This window comes from Lygodium microphyllum, chromosome 19, assembly GCF_053477565.2.
Source record: "Lygodium microphyllum isolate KBCC chromosome 19, Lygodium_microphyllum_v1.1.10, whole genome shotgun sequence".
NCBI lineage: Eukaryota > Viridiplantae > Streptophyta > Polypodiopsida > Schizaeales > Lygodiaceae > Lygodium > Lygodium microphyllum.
Genome location: NC_141153.1, coordinates 57,177,686 through 57,198,439, shown reverse-complemented (window position 1 = coordinate 57,198,439; position 20,754 = coordinate 57,177,686). Strand labels below are relative to the sequence as shown.

At 51.2% G+C, this 20,754-nt stretch overlaps 1 protein-coding gene and 1 pseudogene across 2 annotated transcripts in view; both read right to left on the bottom strand.

The window, feature by feature from the left end:
- Positions 1–20,754, bottom strand: part of LOC148019907 (fructose-bisphosphate aldolase-lysine N-methyltransferase, chloroplastic-like) — a 129,710-nt gene that overhangs the window by 28,437 nt on the left and 80,519 nt on the right. The window lies entirely within an intron of this gene.
- On the bottom strand, positions 7,483–10,734 carry LOC148019909 (uncharacterized; annotated as a pseudogene).

The window sequence follows — 20,754 nt, the reverse complement described above, 5'->3', positions numbered from 1 at the left end:
GACAAGATAGTTCGAACTATCCTCTTCTTTCAGCCCAAAACATCAATCTTGCATCCTATTACAATAGTGGTGCAAGATACATCAAAACGGCCCATAAAATCTATTATAAGATCCGAGAAATACGCTCGACCTTCTTATATCTTTTAAGTATATAAGAAGGTCAAGTGTATTTCTCGGATCTTATAACGCTGGCACAGAGAGAGAACAGATGAGAGAAAAGAAAGATGTAGAGAGAGAGAGAGAGAGAGAGAGAGAGAGAGAAGAGAGAGAGAGAGAGAGAGAGAGAGAGAGAACGGAGAGAGAGAGAGAGAAGGTCGCGATGCTGCCGTCGGTGCGTCCCGTCCTGTCGTCGCCTAGACCTGCGCGCCGCCTGACGACCTGCCTGATGACTGCCCGCGCGACGACTTGACGATCTGCCTGACGACCTGCCTGCGCGCCGCCTGACGACCTGCCTGATGCCTGCCGCCTGACGGCTTGACGACCTGCCCGCGCGCCTGAAGACCCACCCGCCGACGACACCCGCACTTCACAGGTCTGCATCGCCCCTGCCTCTTTTCCTGCCGTCGCATCCGTCCTCTGCCGTGGCCATCAGGTCCAAACCCGCTCGCCCTCTGCTGTGCGACTGTGGCCCACTGCAAGGAGTTCTGCTTGACGTCTCCCCTCGGACGTTGCACACTCACCTGGATCTGTGCCCTCAGCTGCTCGCCTGCCTTCACACGCCCTATTCGTCAGGGGTTCACCGGCGCGCGTCTGTCCTGTTCTGCACAAGTGCCCCGTTGCAGTCCTGTTGCTGCAGCCAGGTGGTTCCCTGATTGTGCCGGTCTGCGGGACTTGCGGAGCGAGCAAGAGAGAGAGACAGAGAGCGAGAGAGAGAGAGAGAGAGAGGAAGGGACAGGCAGATAGACATTTTACAAGGACAGATCTGTGCCGAGGAGGCAGCAGATTATTGAAGAGCAGAGACTGTAGACAGTGCATCCTGCTGCTGCAGTGAGGGAGCGAGCGAAAGAGAGAAGAGAGCGGTATGGCTGGCCTGGATATGGATTTTCTCGACCGGACGGTGGCAACCCTTGGCCCTGATTCCGATACCGAGGAGCCGGAGGATATGGTGCCATGCACGGAGGAGCCGCCTCCGGGTTCTGAACTGCCGCCGGCAGGCAAACGCTCTAAGCACACTTCAGACAAGCCAATGGGTCCTCAGGACCGTTCCTATGCGCAGGTTGCCTCCGAACCTGTGGATTCGCAGGAAATAGACTGGGAGCATTTGCTGGACTTTGCCAATACTCTGCTTGGCGATTATGTCCAGCATAATAATGAAACTTTCTCTGCTGCGGCTGCGGATGATGTGCTGGAAGCGACAGTGGACCCAAAATCAGTCTTGCGGTCCTTCTCGGTGTTCTATGACCGTGCAGTTATACTTTTTTTCACCGGCAGGATCCCAGTGCTCTCACATATTCGCCAGTGGATGCACCACTTATTGCAAGGGGAGTATGTTGAGGAGATCTTCCTTGGCCCTCGCGGCTTTTATGAGGTGCTGTTGAAATCCGAATCGCATCGAGCTGAGCTACTGTCCAAGTTGCCACTATTCTTTGACCGCCGCTTGGTCCATGTGGTACCATGGCGCCCTATGGCTGACTTCCAGCGTCTGCTTCAACGCGAATGCCCGGTGTGGGTGGAAGTGGAAAATTGTCCAGCGGTATATTGGCCATTGTTGAAAGACGCGATGGCGGTTGTGGGCACAGTGCTGGTTCCCCCCAGCCTCAAGGCTATGAACCGAAACCGTCTATGCATGTTATGGGATACGGCCAGGAAAAGGCCTGCGTGGCTTCGCCTCAATTGCGCTGGCATGCATCCTTTGCATTTTCGCCTGAAATGGGGCAATTTTGCCGGACACTGCTTTTCATGTGGTAAATTAGGGCATTTTGTAGCTGAATGCCCGGAACGGCAACTGTCTTCTGAGGAGGCGCAGGTTGTGCAGCCCAAGGATGACATGGTGCTTGATGCCCAGACACAGGAGACCCTTCAGCCCCCTACTGTCATGGAAAAAGGTAAACAACAGGTCCGAGCTTTGGATTTTCCTAGCTTTGATTGGATTGAGGCACGACAAAAAAAAGGTAAAAAGTTGGACGCAGGCCTGGCAGATCCTGGGCCTCATGTTTCCCCGGATTCCGTGCGCACGTACACGCGCAGGAAAGACATGGTCACCCCACAGCAGGTTGTGCGTACCATGGCCCCGTCAGCCCCCCGCAATCCGTCTTCAAGGAAAGTCTATTCCGAGGGCCCCAAGGGCCCACCTGCTAAGCTGGCGTTTGATGCGAAAGGCAATGTGATTACTCCTTGGGATAGGCGTTATCCCCGCCCTGCTCCCAAGGTAGTGGATTTCCCTTCTACCTCTAAAGCAGGTCGCCCGAATTCATTTGCAGTATTGGCTGATTTTCTGGATGAGGGTGTCCTGGATGCCCTCGCGGAAAAGATGCAATCGAGGCAACAGGCGCCTCGTTCCTGACTTCCTTTGTTTGAAAATATATGAAGATTGCCACGTGGAACGTGCGAGGCATTTGCTCTCGCCATAAGCAGCATACCATGTGGTCTGTCTTGCATGAAAATCAGTGGGATGTATTATGTGCAGTGGAGCACAAAAGTCATGGTGAGGCAGGAAAGGTTGTGGATTGTCGTGGATTTCGTCTGTTTTATGCAGGGACACATGCTAAGCATTATTCGGGCGTGCTGATGATTGTTCACGAGAAATACCAGCCTGTTCTTGTTAAAAATGATATGCACGGCCGCTTTCTGGTAATCGAAGTCCTATTTGAAGGTGAGATTTTATGGCTGCTGGGACTTTATGCTCCCAATGATCCCACATCCCGACGGGATCTATGGTTGACTTTGCAGGGCTCCATGGCACTTGGCCGCAGAGGGTTTTTGATGGGAGATTTCAATATGTGTGTTGACTCTTCGCAGTCCACCTCAGGGCATTCGGTAATGGATACGCCAGAAAGCCGGGTGTGGAACTCCTTTGCTTTGCACATACTTAAGCAAGATCTTTGGTCGTGGCTTCACCCTTCTGTTTCAGGTTTTACTTTTCATTCTGCGCAATATGCAACCACTTGGTCGCGATTGGACAGAATGTATATCATGCAGGGGGATGATTTTCTTCCCGAGATGCTGGAGATGAAGGTCTTGCAGCAATATGCGTTGTCGGATCATTTTCCCCTCCAGCTTCAGATGCGGGCACAATCTGTTGCACCTTTTATGCAGTTCCTGGATAAGCTCCCTTTACGCTTCAACTCCTCTTACTTGAAGCATCCAATTTTTCAGGATTATATGCAGCAACTGATTGAGAGGTTCTTATCGGACTTCGCCTCTGAGGGCTTGGCTTCGTTTGCACGCCTGCTCTCTAATGTGCAGCGGGTTGCTCGGCAGTATGGGATTCACACTGCCTCTCTTTGTCACCGCCGTCGACTTGCAGCAGAGGACTTATTGGCCTTGGTCCGTTCCTTGCTCCTGGATTCCCCAGATGATGATTTTCTGCTGTCACTGGAGCGGCGTTTGGCCCATCTTATTCAAGTCTTTAGCTTGAAATCTTATCAGCAGGCCAAGCTGCATAACTTGACTGACACATTGCAAGATAATGCCTGCCAGTCTCATAAGTTCTTTCGCGCCTTGCATGCTTCTCCGGCTCGCGAAAATATGACTCGACTTTAGGACTCGGAAGGTCGCATGGTCACTGATCCGCAGACCATTATCAATATGTGCAGAAATTATTTTATGGAACTTTTTGGTTCTTCATCCTTGCCGTCTAGCCAGGTTACGCATGCCCGCTCGGTCTTCTATCAGCTGGTCCACCAGCAGGTTCCGCTTGATATGCAAGCCTCTTTGGAGGCGGATATTTGCGAAGAGGAGGTTATGGATGTGTTGTTGCACCTGCCTAAGGATAAAAGTCCTGGTTGGAATGGTCTCACTAATGAATTTTTTGAGCACTCAGCCACGCAGTTGGTAAAGCCTTTGGTGGTCATGTTCCAGCAGGTTTGGGAAACAGGGGTCATGCCTTCTTCATGGAAAGAAGGCCTCATCAAACTGATCCCCAAGGTCCCTTCGCCGTCAAAGCTGCAACACTGGAGACCAATTTCGTTGATGGGCGTGATGTATAAAATCTTTTCCAAAGTGCTGGCAAATCGGCTTCACAAGCACCTTCCAGCTCTTGTGCACCCCCTCCAATATGGTTTCATTAAGGGACGCAACATTTTGCACAATATCTTGAATGTGCAAATGGCTATTGATTATGCGAGGCACTCCAATCAGCAAGTGGTCTTGATTCAACTGGACCTGGAAAAGGCGTTTGACTGTGTGGACTGGTCTTTCCTTGCAGAGCTTATGTCTGCTATGGGCTTTGGGATCCGCATGTCCCGATTGATCTACACCATTAGTACTGAGGCTTCTTCAAGAGTTATGCTTAATGGTGGGGTCACAGAGCCATTTCTCCTTGCACGCTCGCTCAGACAAGGCTGCCCTTTGAGTCCTCTCTTCTTTGCCTTGGCGACTCACCCGGTCCTTTCAATGTTATCCTCCATGGCGGCTTCTGCCCAGCTGGCAGGGTTATCTCTTCCTTTGGGGCAGCATCCTTGGCTGATGACTCCTTTATGATTTTGCAGGCGGACAGGGATAACATTCGCAAGGCATTAGATGTTTGGACGCTCTTTGGTCAAGCTTCTGGTCTTCGCATCAATGCCTTCAAGTCAGCCATTCTCAGTTGCACGGAGCCTGATTTAGAGTCATTAGGCTGGCAGGGCCAGGTGGTTTCTCGTGGCGCGATTGTCAGGCATCTTGGATACCCATTGGGGGTGGATGTACGGCCAAAGGCCCTGCTGGAGTGGATTTCACACAAACTGGCCGTGAAGTTTATGTATTGGAAGTCGCAAGCCTGGCCGTTCCATGTCCGCCTCAAAGTGGCTCAGACAATTATGCTACCAATGCTGACGTATTTCTTGCCATTACTGCCATGGACGCCCAGTACTTTGAAGGCTCTTACTCATCCCATTCGTTTCATGCAATGGAAGAAAGATTCACTGCAGGCAGGCATTTCCTGGATTTCATGGTCACATGCATGTACCCCTAAGCGCATGGGTGGTGGAGCTATTTTGGATGCAGAAACTCATATGCTGGCTCTTCGTTGGTCTCTGTTTCGTGCCATGTGTGTGGATCATCACCCGTGGACCATCATAGCCCGTTATTTTCTTGAGGACAGCGGCCTCCGCCAGGGTAACACACGGCTTCGAGCCTCATGGTGGCATGTCCTTAATGCTGACGCTCGTTTCTCCAGTCCCTCTTCCTCTTTGTTAGTGCATTTGGTCGGCTCTTGGAAAGTGGTGCTCCAAAAGGCCCGTTGGCATCCTGTAGGGGACCGCGTGCAGACAAATTCTTTTCAGCTGGAATTGTTGGCGGTATCCACATTACTTTCATGGGAAGATAAACATCAGCTCAGACCAAGATTTAACCGCATGGCCCGTTTGGGTGTGACTTCGATTGCGGATGCTACCCTTGCCACTCGCAATGTCCTTGCATCATTTCGGACTGCTAGGAGACTTTTCAGGATCCCGCGCGGATACCGTGATTTATGGGGGAAGCTTTCCTCGGAACTTCAGGGTAGGCAACCCTTTCCTGCCCTGGCTATGGATCGCCCTTGGCAGGACTGGGACCTTGCAGGCCGGTTGAGTCTGGAAAAGGCCTCTACTAATCAGGTGTATCATCTTCTCATTAAAGATCACCAATGGTTGGGCGTGAAAGTTAATGCTGTTTGGGGCCTGCGGAAATCACTGTCATGGTGGCAGGCAACGCTGATGGAGGGATGGCAGAACAAGACACCTTTCAAATGCAAGGTCTTTCTGTGGCGGGTAATGATTGGTGGTCTTCCTCTTGCCTCGGCCCTTTCCAAGCGTCGAATCTCGAATGGCACTTGCTTCTTCTGCACCACTTCGGCAGAATCGGCCCGACATCGTTTTCTTTCTTGCCCGCTCGCCAAGAATATCTGGTCACTCTTGTCACGAATCTGGCACGCGGTGGTGGGGTCTTCACTGACTCCCTTCGATTGGGTTTTTGTGCGCCCGAAGTATCCCACACCACCACCGTTACATATGAAGATCTTATTCCATTTTTTCAGATACTGGGGATGCTGGCACATTTGGACCACCCGAAATGCTTTTCTCTTTGATTCGGCTTCTAATGTACCGCGACATATTGCAAGGCTTAAAGGGCTCTTGCATTGGCAGCTAGATCTCATCAGGCACTCTGACTTGCTCCCTCGGGAGGATTTGTATTCCTGGCATTTGGCAATTGCCTCTGGGTCCTTGCCATGATTGGCGTAACTTTTTAGTACCCTAGTCCGGGGATTTTCCACACGTTGGCCTATGGCCCTCGTGCCTCTTGTACTCGTGTAATCATGTAATCTTGTACTTTCTTCGTAATTAATACAATTACCTTTTACGGAAAAAAAAAGAGAGAGAGAGAACACACTAGGGACTGGAAGATGGACCAGTATCATATTCACCATATATATTTGAAGTATATAAGAAAGTCCAGTGTGTATCTCGGATCTTATAACAAAACCCTGAATTCAAGACAGCCAAGAGCACCCTTTAGACATAGATCAGAGATAAATCACAAAGAGAACTATATGAACAGCAGTGGCCTGCACTAAATCCTGGTTCAAATCAGTTCACAGCAGTTGTATTCTTCATGCATCAGGCCATCCACACACAATAGTAGCTTCTCCTTGTTGTCTTCTAGTTCCCTCCTTGCTTTTTCTTCACTTGAATCATGCAAAAGTTGGAGTGCCCTGCCCCTTTCCCTGCTGTCCTAACAGGCCTGTTTGCACCCGCAATTTGCAGCAAGATTCACACTAACTCCTGAGCTCCTCCCCCTCATTCACACTATCCAACTTTACAAGTGTATCACCCAGATTGTCCAAACGCACCTGATCCCATCGGCCGCGGAGGGAGTGGATGATGGAGGTCCATAACTCTGCTAAGGTCGCATGTGCTGAAAGTCTCTCTCCGCCAAAAGCCTCCTAACACCACGCCTTCCAGATATGCCATCCAGTAAGACTCCCTATGATCTCCCCAAGGTGGTTCCATACGTAATGTACGGCACGTATAGATACGTACTATACGTCGTTCTGTATGGATAAATTTTTTATGTACGTAAAAATACGTACCTTTGTAAAAAAATAATAAACAAGAGGATATTTTAGGGTGTTTCCCATTGTATATTAAGCATAAAGATATATACATTCCCTACTTAGTACTTATGACCATGTCACATCACAATTGAAACCTTTAAGCATTAAACATTTAACACGTGCATAACACTAAATAGTGAAAACTGAAATTTGAGACTATCAAACTAACATTGAGGAAGTCTACATGATAAAGAGCCAAAACATAACACAGTACACTGCATCAAACAACGTACAATTGCTGACAAGGAAGTTAGGAACAATCCACCAAGGTGACAAATGTCAAGTCAAGATGGCTCCTAATAGAGCATACATATGTCATAAATAAAAACACCCAACTGAAATATATGAAAATTCAAAATTTTTAGATCTGACTGTAGTCACTAGTGCCCACAGTCCACTGCCTAGGCTCTAGCAAAACTCATGATCAGAAGAGGATGATGATGAGGCTGAAGAGAGCATGTCTCCATCCGCCACGACATTGCCATCGTTGTCAAACTCTGGCTCTACCATCACAGGGCCTGTAGCCTGGACTGCATCACCTAGATCCTCCTCCTCCTCAGTGTGAATGAGATGAACTGCCTCATTCACACGTCGCCGAGGAGTCCGAATGGGTAGCTTCCCTCTGCGAATGCCTTTCCGTCGAGCACTCTCTGGATTTGCAGCTTGCTCACGTAGTGGAATGCTATAAGCACGTGCGCGTGACCTCGTCACACACCTATCCACCTCCTCCATCTCTCTATGAAGCATACACAAAATCTCCTGCTCGTCCCTAATATGCTGGTCCTCATCTGTGATCGGATGATTCGGATCAGCCACTAGCTTTATACGTGAGGGATCAGCCTGTTCAAGATGGCAACATAGCATACATTTGTTAACATTGAACAATAATGTAAATTTTAAATACTAATATAGAGATATAATATTTCAAACATGTAAATAGCTACTAGTTCGAACCTGCTTGGGTGTCCCCAAGGCATAGTAGGCGCACACAAGCCTCATATTGGCACTGCAATACACTAACTTCTCCAATTGAGAAGTGCTAAGGCGATTCCGGATCTTTGTATGAATCAAAGAATAAGCACTCCAATTGCGCTCACAAGCACCCACTGAGCAATCCTGCATTTGCAGGTGTCATTGGCTTGATAGTTGCCATTGCTACACTTGAGAGAGTGAAAGAGAGAGAGAGAGAGAGAGAGAGAGCACAGAGAGTGAGTTACTTGTGATAGGATATGTAGAGCCAAATAAGTCAGACGTGGAAGACCTTGCCGACCATAACTCTGCCACCATGTGAGAGAAGACTAGTAGCCTCCGAACGCAATGCCACCGCCCGTGGAAATGATGGTCCCAAGTTATTCATGAAGCTGCACATCTCTGCATCTATTTGAAGCTGCTCCTCGTCAAAGATACATGCGATGAACTTGTCTTTCAGCTGCATGAGATACTGCTCATGGAACAAGCCTGGGGTCTTGTAGAAAGGATGGAGTAAAGCAGCCATCCCATGAATGGGACAACTCATAAACTTCCACCGACTCTCTACAAGAGTCAAGATATCATCTCGACTGCAAAAATCAGCAACATCAAAGTTTAGACACATTGCAAGGCCAATGCATGTGCTGTACTATATAGCCTATGCATTAAAATTTAATAATAAGTAAATAGTATATGCAAGCAGCCATAAAGAAGTACAAGAACAAAATCTAGTACTTACCACTGCTGGGACAAGGATTGGCATGCTGTGATATGGCTCTTCATCTACATGAAGAGGTGATAAACCAGACCCAATGTGGAGCCCTCCATGTCCATGACTCGTAGCATCACATACATGGGCTGCAAAGCCACTGTCAAATCCTGCATCTCTGTCCAAAAATACTCATCTAGGATACGCCTTTAAATGGCTTTGGTCGCCTCTTTTTGTGCACGAGACATGTCCCTCCACTTTGGGTCCACAACTGTCTGCAAAAGTGGATCCCTAAGCTTGAAGAGCCTTTGCAACACCAAAAACATGTATGCAAATCTGGTCTTGGAGGGCCGCACCATATCTAGATTACTGTGGCTATGAAAGATGGCTAAAGCCTGATGCTTCTTTCGAAAGAATGTGGTCATCCTAGTAGCATCTGAAACTGTGGGCTGCACCCAAGGTAGTCCAAAAAGACTCATCTAGGATACGCCTTTGAATGGCTTTGGTCGCCTCTTTTTGTGCATGAGACATGTCCCTTCACTTTGGGTCCACAACTGTCTGCTAAAAGTGGATCCCTAAGCTTGAAGAGCCTTTGCAACACCAAAAACATGTATGCAAATCTGGTCTTGGAGGGCCGCACCATATCTAGATTACTGTGGCTACGAAAGATGGCTAAAGCCTGATGCTTCTTTCGAAAGAATGCGGTCATCCTAGTAGCATCTGAAACTGTGGGCTGCACCCAAGGTAGTTTGCCTATGTCCTCCATAAGCAAGTCTAGACAATGGGCTGCACATAGAGTCCACACAATGTGTGGGAACTCCGCCTTCACCATTTTTCCCATTGCCTTGCAATTGGATGCATTATCTGTAACAACTTGGACCACATTCTCTTTACCAATCTCCATGATGGCTGTACGAATATGCCCATAGATAAACTCACCTGTGATCTTCTCTCTTGCCTTCCCTGCATCTACAACGCGCAAGAAGTAAGTACCAAGACAAGAGGAGACAAGTATATTTATGATGTGCCGCCTGCGTATATCACTCCATCCATCAGAGATGATGGTGCATCCAAACTGCTGCCAGCCAGCTTTCACTGGGACCAATGCCTTATCTATTAAGGCCTTTTGCTCGTCAAGTGCAGTGGTGCGCATTTTTTTGTAATCCAGCCCACACCATGAATCTATAGCACTAGCACCCACTTGGGCAATGGCCCTAACCATCCTCTTCCACTGCTCAGTCCTTAAGATATTGAAACTGATGTTGCACTCAATGAGAGTGCGAGTAATCTCCATCTCAGCCACCTTCTGACGCTCTCTCACCCAAGATTGAGAATGCACACGTGAAGGCAAGGTGGTTTGCCTAGGCACATGCACATCATTAGAACCTTCCTCCTCCTCCTCCTACTCCTGCATGACATGAGCCCTCTTCCTACTAGCAGATGGCTGCTCTGAGGCAACAGGCTGAGACACAAAACTCTCCTCTACCTATGTAGGAGGATCACCAAACTCCCCAATAAGAGCATCGTGCAAGGCATCTTGTGTTTTCTAGGATCCTTGGCCTTTTGCTGCTGCCCCCATTGCTGGGAAGCTCTCAGCAATCAACTTCTCTCGGACAACTTTTGGCACCTTCTTGCACGCGCTACAATTGTTTGTGCAATTGATGCCCGTGAAATGCTTCACCACACACGTAATTGTATTGGTCGATGTGAAATTGCAAAATTTGCATAACCACCTGCGACCACTTGAACCAGCTTGCCTAGGAGTGTTGACGATATGGAGTATATTGGTATACTCCTTCCAATAGGGATTGACTGGTTTCGGCATGATGGCTCCTGGAGCAAGATAAGAGAGAAAAACATCAGTAAATATGTGTGCACGCGTGCACAAGAATCAACGCGAGCGAGCGTGCGTGTGCGTGTGCGCGTGCGAGAGAGAGAGAGAGAGAGAGAGAGAGAGAGAGAGAGAGAGAGTCCATTATGAGAGAGAGACTCCAGCATGCATGAATGTGAGCCCAGAGAGAGAGAGAGAGCGCAGAGAGAGAGAGACAAAGAGAGAGGAGACGTACCTGGTCAGTGCACGCTGGCGCCTCCTGTAGCTCACGTAACCTGCAAACACTGAAACAGTGAACACGTTTGGGGCTTTTGTCTCAATTTTCCCAGGAAAATCCACAAATAACCAAGCGATGCAGAAATCGTTAGGCACATCACGTTTTGGGCCCCAAATTTTACATGAAAAAAATGATCACGTTTTTTATGTTCCATATGTACACAAAACGTACGATCAGTACGTACCGTACGGTAACGGTTCGTACGTACGTACTGAACCTACCTTGGATCTCCCATACCTCACAGTGGTCTGCTGTGGGCTCCAGTACCTGGCAGATGGGTAGAGCCTCCAAACCGACCACTGCGCATGACCCTGCCTCAATAATGAATATCGTGTCCTGCATCCCGGCCTCATACAGAAGGTGACGGCCCTGGCTGACTGCCTACCAGCAGAAGGCCCCCCATAAGATACATCCAAGACTAGGTGCTATACGGTGAAGGATATGGCATACTCCTCTCCATACGAACTGCATCTCCTCACATGGCCAAAGGCAGTGCTTCGGGGTTTCCAAAGGCTGCTGAGTGCAGCGCTTACAACCTCCCTCCTTCTCCATCTGGGCCAGCCAACTTCCCACTGCCAGCTCCGTAGCGTTGTACTCTGCCCAACGCTTGCTATGTGACGGCATCCAATCCATATCCTCCTGCATCAGTACCTGTCTACCAATCCTGGCAGTGTACTCGAAGAACCTCGGTGGCTTCTTGGCAACCGCAGTGGCCGGCCATAGCCATTCTCCCGGTTCCCACTCCAACTCATCAAGTGGCCTGCCCTCCCAAATCCAAAGGCGCCACTCCCTAAGCTCCTCCCAAAAGACAAAAGGTCCAACTGCCATGTCTTCCCTTGAAGGCCAATCACCCAGATCCTCCTCCATGAAAGGACAGCTATCCCCTCATCCTGCTTCCCTCTGTCAAGAGCCAAACGCCCCCCCTCCTGTACAGTGAAGAAGGTCCCAAGTGGAGCACCGCCCACTCTACTTGCCACCTGTAGGGGGATGCCTGCTGGTGAAAACCTATCGGCCCATACCTCCCCGGTTTCTATCAACTCTCATATCGGGGGAAACAAGCCACTCCTGAGGTTTTGCTCTGTCTATCTCCCTTCTCCTCAACTCCACTCCTCTTTGGCAGCCTGAAACTTGCTGCCACACCTCCTCCTCCGCCATCCTGTACACCTCCCACCATGTCCTAATGGTACAAGCAGGGCCGGCCTCCCAACCAGCCTGCTAGATGTAGGGGCGCTCGCCAATCTGTGCCCCTCCCCGATCTCTGACCTGGGGTTCCAAATCACCGGCTGACGGTCTATCTCCTCCTGGCAACCTAGGTGGTCCTAGATTAGGGCCTTGCGGAGGCCCTGCTACACGCGGAGCAAGCTGCATAGAAAAGGTGATCCTTGTGGGGGGGGGGGGGGGGGGGGGGGGGGGATCTCGGTTGACGTGAAGATCCATCTCAGGGACGGCCTCCACTCACCGCCAAGCCTCGGTCAACACTCTAATACCGCGGACAACTAGCTTGCCCAAAAGGGCCATACTCTGATACTCTAGGTCTATGATCCCAAGTCCTCTCTTTGACCGATGTCGTATGATGGTCGCCCACGCCACCTTGGCCCTAGAATCCCTAGAGCCGTCTGACCCTGACCAAAGGAAGTTCCGCACTAGGCACGGAAGCTGCACTACGGAGAACAAGGAGAAGCACCAACATGAGGCGATGTACCAGGCTGTCGCTAGGAGGACCTGGTTAACCAACAGGGCTCGGCTAGCTAGTGAGAGGCGAGCCGTGCTTCAGTAAGTCAGATTCCTCCAAATGGAATCAAGGACAAGAAAAAACTGTTGGGCTGGAGTGATGTGGAGTCCCACCTGGAACCCTGGGTACTGAATGGTCTGCCCTTTGCTCACCCATCTAAATCTCAAGTGGACGCCCCACTCCGTGCTACAGTCAAGGTCATTGAGGAAACCAACAAACTTTCAACAGTTGATTTTCGCTCCCGTTGCCGAACAGAACATCTCAAGAGCCAACTTCACTCTCTCTAGCATTAACTCGTCGTCCTCTATGTAGAGTGTTGTATCATCTGCATACTCTGAGTCTAACAACTTAGTCTCCCCTCTTACTAAAACTTGGAGGCCACGTAATCCGCTCACACGTGACTTAAGGAAGTGAGACATTGCCTCTACAAAGAGTAGGAACACGCATGGGGCCAGGAGGTAGCCCTGTCGGACTAATCTCTCCAGTTTAAACTCCTCCCCTCGCCTTCCACCTATGAGAACCCTGCTGGGTGGCTGATCTGTAAAGTGTGGAGGCCCTGCAAATCCAAACCTGGAGAAAACTCAACCTCACCATGGTGCCCTCTAGGAAATCCCAATCCACCCTATCATAAGCTTTCTCGAAATCCAAGAGTAGTACGGCCAGTCTCTGCCCACTGTGCTGAGCCCACTCTGTCGCCTGAAAGAAAGTAAATATATTGTCCAGGATGCTTCTATCCTGGACAAAGCCTGTCTGTGTGTCATGGATGATGTCTGCAAGCACGGGGCGTAGTCGCCTACCAATCATCTTTGCCAATGCCTTATAGGCCACTAACAATAAGGTGATCGGTCTCCCCAAGGAAAAGCTCCAATCAATCTCCCCCTTTGGGGAGAAGACTGATAAGGCCTACCAAAAGACTCCTTGGCATCTGTCTTGAAGTGAAAATCTCCTAAAAGGCCATCAGTAGGGGGTCCTTCACCACTTTCCAGTAGGTGGTGAAGAAGGCCTTAGAGAGGCCATTCTCTCCCGAGCATTTCTCCCCATCCTGTGTATGGAAAGCCTCCTCTAGTTCCTTCTCTATGAAGGGGACTAAGAGCGAACGTCACATCTCCTCTGTGACGAGGGACGGGATGTGATCCCAAACCTGTTGTCTACAACGATGTCCTCTAATTGAGGCTATCTCTGCTGGAAGAGGCGCATGTAGTAATCGGTGGCAATCTCCATCACCTCGTCTGGGCTAGAACGAGTCCTTCCATACTGATACCAAAGGCTAGGTATGTGCTCTCCTACGGTGCAAGGCTGGTGCACCTGGAAGAACTCCCTACACATCGTGATTCCCTTTCGCGCCCAGAAGGCTGCTCAGGTGCAGAAAGAGAACTTTGAGCGCTTGTCCTCAAGGCCAGCAATGGCTGCTCGCGCTCGCACCTCCTCTACGTGGAAGATGGGATCCCCTGGTGCCTCCTGTAATAATCTCTGTGTGGTTGCAAGGTCCCACTGAAGTGCTCTCTCCTCCTCCCGGCTCTCCTGCCTGGCTTGTATAGCTGCCTCTTGGCAGATTCTGCTCGACTCGGCTAGGACCTCTGTTGCTTGGCCTATACAATTGCCTCTTGGCAAATTCTACTCGACTCGGCTAGGATCTAGTCAGGGATCTCATAGGATCGTGTGTCTAGGGGAGATACTAGGGGATTAAGGGTCAGGATAACCGGGCAATGATCAGACAATGTAGTGCCCGCCAACTGCTCAATTTAACCTCCACGAGAGCCTCCCCTCTCTCCCACATAAAACCTGTCCAACTGCTCCAACAGGACTCCACCTAGCCGTGTGTACCCCCAAGAGAAGTCCAGCGACATTTCCCTCATGTAAAAAGGCAATGTCTCTCAAGGCATCGCATGCTCCTACTGCCAGTAGAAAGACCTCCCATGCCTCCTGCTCCTCCCCAGCTATGCCCTGGTAGTTTCTGCCTCTACCCTACAGGTCCTCCAAAGCCTCCAGGTTCTTGAAATCTCCTCTAACGATCCAGGAATCCACCTCTAGGAGTCCATCTGCAATCTCCACCCACAACTTGCTACGTGCCCTAACCTTCGTAGGGGCATAGACATTAAGGACTCCAAGGCACGAGTCCCCAATATCCCATCTGATCCATAGAACCCTCTCTGCCACTATCATCCCGTGGTATCGTACACAGGCGGTGAGACTTGGGTCAATAGAGGTACATACGCCTCCACTCCTACCGTGTGTACCTATGGCGTGCTCCCCATAAGTGTGCGAGCTGCCTGGGAGTACCTTCCCAACCCACTAGGCCTGGGTAGAAATGAGCTTGTGCTCCTGTAGAAGTAAAATGTCGATCCGTCCCCAACAAGGGCAAGCTGTAGCTCTTGCCGAACAATCGACTTCCTGGAACCACGTGCCCCACTGTAGTGGAGACTATTCACATTTCAAGATGCAAGGTGTAAGCTCATGGGGAAACCTGTGACTAACCGAACAGGCATCTGTTCGTTGTGGAAGCTGCTGACGAGGAGGAAGAACTATGGGGCATACAAGTACGTTTTGCCACCAGTTTGGACGGCGAACTCCAGTCCCCCATGGTGGCCCACGGCCGAACAATAGGGGTGATAGATGCTCCAAGTGGTGCTATTAATCGTCTATCAGCCATGCTGAGAGTCGTGACTCTTGTACTGGTAGAAATGGGCCGCCTGTGCCAGGGGCCACTCGATCACATCCCGCGGAGCTCTCCATTGTGAAGAGGCTCGAAAGATAATGCTCAAGTGTGGACCTCAGCACCAGCCCACCAGTTAATGTCCATCATGCAACCAGGCCACTGCTGTGCAAACACTGCTAGTCCTTCTCCAATCCATTGGGAAGTGTGATCCACCACCTGTCTCTTCAGCTCCTCTATCAGTGTCATTGTCCAATCCTCTGAGTGAGAGGACTGAAGGAAAAAAGTGTAGTTTGCTCCACCGATGGTGCTAGTAGATGGACCTTGCCCCTCCTTGACTTATGAACCACGAAGATCCCCACCTCAAGAGGTAGTGGGAACTCTCTACGCTCCGCAACTCTCAGGTAGGACCATGGGCCAGTGCGGAAGAACTCCTGTGGCAACAACTGTGCCTATCTCTGGAAAGTGTGACGGCGGGCGGCAGGGGCAGATAAATTGGTGATTGTGTGGGACGAGGAGCACTGCTGGCACGAGGAGGATGTAGGCGTATGCGGCTCATCACCACCTGTGGGAGGAGAGGGGGTGCGTCTAGGGGGGATCACCTAAACCGGGTGCAGATCAGGGGGGGTACTCGGCAGGGGAGGTGGTGGGGGGGGAGAGGGGGGTCGGGGGATGGAGGGATGGTCAGAGATGTGGGGGGAGGGGGGGGTGGGAGGGGCCGCTGGTGACCCTCGAAAGAGGGAGCTATGGGCCAGGGGCAGTGGGAGGGGCATGGGAAATGGGGGGGGAGAGATGTGGGAGTTGTGGGATCTTCGATGAGGTAGTCTGTGGTGCAGGTGATGGATGTGGAAGACTGCGGTCCTACTGGGTGGGGCAGGTAAGGGGGGCCCTGCAGAGTGCTCTGCCGAAGGAGCGTCACTCGCCCTCCTACTCCTGCGTCCACGAAGGGAAGCATATGCATGGTCCCTTGGTACAATGGCTTCACAGTGGAGGTATTTGCACTCCACAACAGATTTCTCCAGCACCCGATCACCCTTCTCTTTCCCGGTCTCGCAATAGAGTATTGCCAGTTGGTGGAAGACTTTGGACGGCTCTTCGGCACTGTCCTTCCCGCGTCTTTTGCAGACACAGTGACAGCCACAGGAGTCCCAAAGGTACAGGTGGCAGTGAAAGAGGTCAAGAATATCCCATAGTTCCTAAAGATTGAGGCAGGCGGCCACTCCTTTAGGCACCACGTCATTGTGACTGGGCAGCCAAGGCACTACCTACGCTGCCATGACTTTGGGCACCATGCAGTAGAGTGCACGCACTTCGGTGCTAGGGCGGCTTTGCCGACAGGCCCACAGGTAGATGCGGACAGTTTTACACGAGGACAGAGACGACAGAGAGGGAGATGGCAGGGAGGGCCGTAGGGAGCTCCTCAGACACAGCCACAACAGAGAGCTAGAGAGCGAGCGTCCCCTCCCCCCCTCCCTCGATAGAGCACCACGCGACCTCCCCCTCCTCGCCCAGCTTGACAGGTCCACAGGTCTACACATCCACCCCCCCGCAGAGGCGTCACATGCCGCCTCACCTGAGGACCCACAGTCCCCACCCACCCCCCCACGGCCCCTCCCCCGACCCTAGTCTACACCCCCCCTCCCCCAGAGACCTTGGTCCCCCCCCCAACACCTGCTGGATGCCTCCGACCACCCTACCGTCTCTTGATCCTCCCTCCCCCCACCATCACCCCCCGTCCCCTCCCCTAATCCCCACCTAGTACAGGTGACCCCTCCCCCACCCATCCCCGCCCCTCCCACAGAAGGTGAGGAGCCCTAGACGCCGACATCCTCCACCTATCGACTGTCTAGTCCCCCCTCCCTCCCTCACACAGCCACCAATTCATCCGTCCATGCCGCATGCCATGCTTACCCGAGACAGGCGCAGTTGCTACCACAGGATTTTTTTCGCAGTGACTCCATGGTCTTATTTGAGAGTTGCGGAGCGGGCAGTGTTCCCACTACCCCTGGAGGTGGGAATCTTCGTGGTACGCAAGTCTAGGAGCGGCAAGATCCATCTACTAGTACCACCGGATGGACCAAACTACGCCTTCTTCTGTCAAACCTCTCACACAAAAGACTGGACAACGACTCAGGTAGAGGAGGAGGTGAAGAGCCAAGTAGCAAGCCACATTTTCTAGTGGATGGGAGAAAGTGGACTGACACTTTTCTCCCTGCAGTGGCCAGGTTGCATGATGGGCATCAACTGGTGAGAAGAGACCGAGGTCCCTCATTTGAGAATTATCTTTCCAGCCCCCCCGCAGTGGAGAGCGCCAATAGGTGTGATAGAGTGGCCCTTAGCACATGCGGCCCATTTCTACGAATGTACGGAGTCTTGCCTCTCAGCCTGGTTGATAAATGCTCTGGTGGTACTACCAGGCGCATCCATCACCCCCATGGTCCAATCGAGGGCTACCATGGGGAAACGGAGTTTACCATCTAGGCCAACAGCGAAGCGTATCCGCATGCCTCATAGTTCCTCTTCTTCATCAACAGCTTCCACACCAAACAGATGCTTGTTCGGTCAGTCACAGGTTTCCCCATGAGCTTACACCTTGCATCCTGGAATGTGAAGAGTCTCCACTACAATGGGGCACGTGGTTCCAAAAAGTTGATTGTTCGACAGCAGCTGCAACCTGCCCTTGCCAGACGGATCGACATCTTACTTCTACAGGAGCACAAGCTCACTCCCACCTAGGCCCAAAGGGTAGGAAAGATACTCCCAGGCAGCTTGCACACTTACTGGGAGCACGCCATCAGTGCCCACAGCAGGAGCAGAGGCATATGCACCTCTATTGGCCCGAGTCTCACCGCCTATGTACAAGACCACAGGACGATAGTAGCAGGGAGAGTTCTATGGATCAAATTGGATATTGGGAACTCATGCCTTAGAGTCCTCAATGTCTATGCCCCTACTGAGGTCAGGGCACGCAGTAGGTTCTGGTGGAGATCGCGGATGAACTCCAAGAGGTGGACTCCTGGATCGTTGGAGGAGAATTTAACAACCTGGAGACTTTAGAGGACCAGCAAGGTAGAGGCTGAAACTACCAGGGCATGATTGGGGAGGAGCAGGAGGCACGAGAAGTCTTCCTATTGGTAGTAGGAGCATGCGATGCCTAGAGAGATCCTGCCTTCCACAGCAGGGAGAGGTCGCTAGATTTCTTTTGGGGATACAGGCGGCTAGGTAGAGTCTTGCACGAGCGGTTGGACAGATTCTATGTGGGAGAGTGGGAATGCTCTAGCGGAAACCAGATTGGGCAGTTGGAAGGCACCACGTTGTCCGATCATTGCCCGGTTCTCCTGACACTTGATATCCCACCTTCCGCCCTAGACACAAGATCCTATCGAACCCCGGACTCGATCTATAGAAGGGAGGATGCGACGAGACAGATTGAGCATAATTGGACCAGAGAGTAGGGCGGCAGGAGGGACTGGATTGTAGAGAAGGTTGCAGAGGTCCTAGCCAATTCGAGCAGTATACGCCAAGAGGCAGCCATACGGGCCAGGCAGTAGAGCTACGAGGAGGAGAGAGCACTCCGGTGGGACCTTGCAGCCATGCACAGATTATAACAGGAGGCACTAGGGGATTCCACCCTCCACGCACAAGAGGTGCAAGCAGCCATTACTGGTCTAGAGAACAAGCGCTCGGAGTTCTCTTTCCACACCTCAACAGCTTTCTGGGGGAGGAAGGGGGACACGATGTGTAGGGAGTTTTTCCAAGTGCACTAGCCTCGCACCTCAGGAGAGCAGATATGCAGCCTCCAAGATCAGTATGGGAGGATTCGTTCTAGTCCAAACGAGGTGATGGAGATCGCCATTGACTACTATAGATGCCTTTCCCAACAAGAGACAGTCTCAGCTAGAGGACAGCGATGTACACAGCAGGTCTGGGATCAAATCCCGTCCCTTGTCACAGAGGAGATGGGATGCTCCCTCCTAGCCCCCTTCACAAAGAAGGAACTAGAGGAGGCTTCCCATACACAAGACGGGGGCAAAAATGCTCAAGAGAGGATGGCCTCTCTAAGGCCTTCTTCACTAACTATTGGGAGGTGGTGAAGGACCTCCTACTGATGGCATTCCAAGAGATTTTCACTTCACGACAAATGCAGCCTATATAAGGCACTGGCAAAGATGATTGGTAGGTGACTAAGCCCCCTGCTTCTAGACATTATCCATGACACACAGACAGGCTTTGTTCAAGATAGGAGCATCCTAGACAATGTATTCACCTTCTTTGAGGCGACAGAGTGGGCTCAGCACAGTGGGCAGAGACTAGCCGTACTACTCTTGGATTTCAAGAAAGCTTATGGCAGGGTAGACTGGGATTTCCTAGAGGGCACCATGATGAGGTTGGGTTTCCCCTAGGCTTGGATTTATGGCTTCTCCGCACTTTACAAATTAGCCATCAGCAGGGTTCTCATAGATGGTAGGTAAAGGGAGGAGTTTCGGCTGGAGAGATCGGTCTGACAAGGCTGCCCCTTGGCCCCGTACCTGTTTCTACTCTTTGCAGAGGCGATGTCTCATTTCCTCAGGTCACGGGTGAGCAGACTACGTAGCCTCCGACTTCCCGTGAGAGAGGAGACTAAGTTGTTAGACTCAGAGTATGCAGCTAATACAACACTCTACATAGAGAACAATGAGTTGATGTTTAAAGAGTGAGGTTGGCTCTTGAGGTGTTCCGCTCTACAGCGGAAGCGAAAATCAACTGGCGAAATGTTGGGATATAAAGGCCCGGTGACCTCTGTGTATATAGTACACGCACACTGTACATGTGAACGCACCCTTTACGTGCCCTAAGTATAAATACATTTTATTCTTTGTGTACCAATACATTGTTGGTACACTCTTATCGTCTCGAACTTTCACTCTGCTCACTCTCTCTCCAGCCATCACACTCATACGCTCACTCTTGCTCAATCTCAAACTCTCTTAGCTGTGTCCTTCCAGTTCCAATAACTGGTATCAGAGCCAAAACTCTGCACACTTTCCAAGATTGAGGTGACGGTTGCTGGGCTTGTGGCAGCAGCAGGCGTGTAGCAGCAGTCAGCCAGGCGATTGTAGCAGGGAACCAATAGACCAGCGTGACGAAGCGCAGGCGACAGCTGTGCAGTGCAACAACTCGTTGGTGGACGGAACCAGCGATAAGGCAGGCGCAGAGGTCGCGTGACGGGCGACAGGCAAGCAGCCGGCAGGCAACTGTCAGACGTCGCGTGACGGGCGATAGGCAAGGCGATAGGCAAGCGGCCAGTGGGCAAGCGTCAGACGTGACGGGGTCGCGTGACGGTTCGCGACTAGACAGACGGGCGACGTCTAA